Raw genomic sequence first — 3,832 nt, 5'->3', positions numbered from 1 at the left:
TGGTGTGTGCGTTGTAGGAGTTTTATGTACATACAATTATTTCTTTAAATTTAAAACAAATGTGTTACCACTTGAGTGTGATACTTTAGGAGCAATGAATGAGTCTTCAATTTCCTATGGATGGTGGGTTTTATTATCACATTATTAATTATTGTATTTTTGGAACTTTTTTTATCACGTCCTACAACTTTTTTCGGAAAGGAATGTCCTACCACTTCCGGGGTGCTTTGTACTCCCCTTTCGAGGTTAAGACATATCTGATTCAACATCAACAAAATGGATGTCAGCCACTCAGGCTCCTATTCGCCGCCTTCGGGCGGCCCTCAGGCAGCACGTCTCTAACTTCTCCCTCCAGCTTCTAGAGCGCTGATTGCTTAAGCCCCGCCCCCTCGCCACGGCCACGCCCGCGCCCACGCCCACACATTAACGGACTCTACGGCAGAGCCGTTGGCCAACCGCCCTTCTTGCCCCCGCCCACCTTACGCCACGTGCGGTTAGGGAAGTCAGGAGACCCCCGCCCGCGGGCCCGGCTCCGCCCTCTTGAACCAAAGCCGGCCAGAGGTGCGGTGGAGGACATGAGTGAGTGCGAGTAAGAGAGTTAAGGGCGAGGTTTTGGCAGGTTGCTCTTGGCGGGGCAGCGTCTGTGTGCGCATGCGCAGAGAAAAGGCTGTCTCCGCACTGCAGAAATACGGTAATCCGTTTGGCAAACCGCGTGAGCTGCCATGGCTGAAGTTTGGGAACTGTGGGAAGGGTGCTTTGTTGTGGCATCAGAGCTCTGCTCAAAACGTTGACCATTTTGAAGCCCTTCCTTTAGATGATTCCCAGACTTTGGCCTTCCAGGGTTTGTGACTGCACTCCAGAATCCCAACTGTTGGTCAAATGACTGAGGCTTCTGGGAGTTAAAGTCGCAAAAGAACCAGAGTTTGGAATGGCTGATGTAGAGCACTGATTCCGAACTTTGGTCTTCCAGATGTTTTTGACTTCAACTCCCAGAATTCATGCATACAAAGCTGGCTGGGGATTCGGGGAGATGAAGTCCAAAACGCTTGGAGAACTACAAGTGTAGGAATCCCCTGATTTAGGCATTTCTAAAGATCAGGGGTTAATACAATTAATAATGATGATAATGATAATGTGTTAGCCTATTCCCAGCATTTTTTTTTAGCCTTCATTCAAATCAGTTAGTGAAGAAGGCTTCTAACAATGCATAGTCTCCAAAATTTCAACAGAGGGGAGCAGGACCTTGTGGCCAAGCAATAACAGAATGTGGTCTGTCAGCTTGGCAGATATGATGACAGAGGAAGACAGGCAAACTAGGAGAGTCTTCAGCAGGTCGCTTTTGGCCTGAACTTACTGGAATGAACAAAAGTCCCTTCCTCTAAGTGGAAAGGAGGATAAGGCCCTTCAAAATATGGGAGTGTTTATAGAAAAAATGTAGGACATGGCAAACTCTAAAAAATCTCATAATATAAAATGCATGCTTGAAGTCAGGCTCAGAATGGAGAGCATTTTTTTGAAATGCCTTCGGGACAAAAGATTTGAAACGTAAACATGTCCCTGGAAAAGAAGGGCATCTGGACACACTGCAAAAGGGGACATGGGAAGGAGTAAGCGGAGAGTCAGTTAGCCCTTGCTATCGCTGGGGTGGGGTTCAGTTACCAGCTAAAATTTGTGGATGCCCTCAGCTTTTCAGCATTAATACAAATGTCATAGTAAAATGTGGCCCTGTATAAAATGACAATTAATCTTGTATCCAGAAAAGGTGCTGTTTCTGTGTTGCAACCCTCAACTAACTGCTTAGATTAATTGGACATAGAGAGAATTACCTCTTATAAGTAAATCAATAATCTGTCTATATAAGTAGGCTACTAAGCTCCACACATTCTTTGCAAACAGTTTAGGTGTCAATGTATTGTCAGGTTGTTGCCTTTATCTGTAGCTGGTTTCAGCTGATGGAAGAAAAAACATAATATAAAGTATCCATTTTGCTAACCATTTTAATTCTTGGTTCCAGGTTTTTTGGCTTTAAACGCCATTTACACTTGAGAAACAAGGTAAGAAAGGCTTAGTCAAATGTAGGTATGTATTACCAAATTTTAGCAACTCCGCAGTAGAAGCTGTGACTCTTTAAACTGTTGGACGGGATCTACTTTTGTCTCGCTGGAATTAAGTGAGATTGTGTTTTATACAAAAACAAATGGGATCCTATCAGGAAATCTCACTTTGTCATTTAGACATTTTGTAGACAGATACAGAATTATAAACCAATCAGATTTCTTATTTGGTGACTTCGCTTTTTTAGTCCGGTGGAACTATTGTTTTTTAGGTCATACATGCAATGCAATATCTAATTCAATCAAAGCAGATTTGGAAGTCCATCCATACTAGCGCCCTATTGTCTTGCCCTTCAGGATAAGGGATCACAAGCTCCTAGTAGATAGTGCTGTTTTAGAAGATGATAGCTCGGCCAGTGATCTAACGCTCAAAAAGTATGCCCTGCCCTTGAAAGTTTACGCAAGTGCATCAGGTCAATTTGCATCAGAGCATGAATAATTATAGAACAGTTCCTTAAATTCCCATCGCCTGTGATTCACACCAGCTATTTAAAATCCCATGTGATGGCAATCGTTGCCTGAACAAAACCATTTCATTCATAGTGAAATGTCATAATGTTTCCCATGTTTCCATACTCCAGGCATGCTGGAAACGTACATGCTAAGGATCAAACATTTAGCTTAATCTTTTCCACGATGTGCCGACGGCTTTTCATTGTAGTCTTCCTCGATCTCAAAAAAAAACCTGTGTGAGATTACAGTTCGTGCAAGTTGAAAAGCAGTTAGTACCGCATACTACTTATCCCCAGTTAATTGGTCAATGATAATCTGAGACAATGGGCCAAGTGGATGGACAGAAAAATGGCTCGATCCTGGGTTTTCTGAAAGCAGGCAAAAACCTTAAAACCTTACTTTTGCACAACCGCACTGGCCAAGTGGGAAAAACAGCCGTGGGCCTATCTACCCACACGGTGTCAAGCCACTCTGCATGGTTGTTGTTTTTTTGTTACCATCCCCACCGATGCATATGGCAACCATCACCAAACGCACTGCTTGTGACCTCCATTCCCCCCTTTCTCCACCAGATGCCAGTCCATTGGACGCCCACCTGTATGACGGGCCAAACAGTTTCACAATGCAAGGACTGCCTGTTGAGCCAGGGATTACGACTGGCAACGCACAATCATGGAGGTCCTCCATACAATGTCCCCTTCATCACACAATCCCCTTCACCCTAGGTGCCATCTGCTGCACGGTCTGGTTTGTATGTTGTAAATTACAAACACACTGCATTAGTTGCAATCACACACGCTTTTTGCTTTGGTTTGGCACAGTCCTTGTAATGGTGCTGGGGCACTGTTGATATGCCAGTAGAATGGATTCAACAGTTTCCTGGCCTTGATCGGAGTATCCACAACTTCTTTTGTTCTGGTTTTGGCCCCAGAGTGAGTGCATCTTCGTTGCAGTTTTCCCACCCAGTTTTGTGCTTGTTGGCGTCTTCTAAAGAGCCAGGCTTTAAAAGGTGGTTAGAAGCTGTTTTATTTGGCCAGTGTGGATGACCCCAGAGTCCTTCTAAGGAAAAAGCTGACCGTTAGCTATTGCAGCTCAAAAATAAGTCCTGTCCCTAATCTACGTTTTAAGCTTTAAGTGATCGTCATGGTCACATACCATTCTGGGAATAATTCCATAAGTACGTCTAATCAGAGGTGGTACTTGGAAAGTCCCCCACCCCAAAAAGAAATTCTGCATAGAAATTCACTGGACAATTCTTCTATAAA

Source organism: Sceloporus undulatus, chromosome 6 (assembly GCF_019175285.1).
Source record: "Sceloporus undulatus isolate JIND9_A2432 ecotype Alabama chromosome 6, SceUnd_v1.1, whole genome shotgun sequence".
Taxonomy (NCBI): domain Eukaryota; kingdom Metazoa; phylum Chordata; class Lepidosauria; order Squamata; family Phrynosomatidae; genus Sceloporus; species Sceloporus undulatus.
This window is presented reverse-complemented; position numbering follows the sequence as displayed.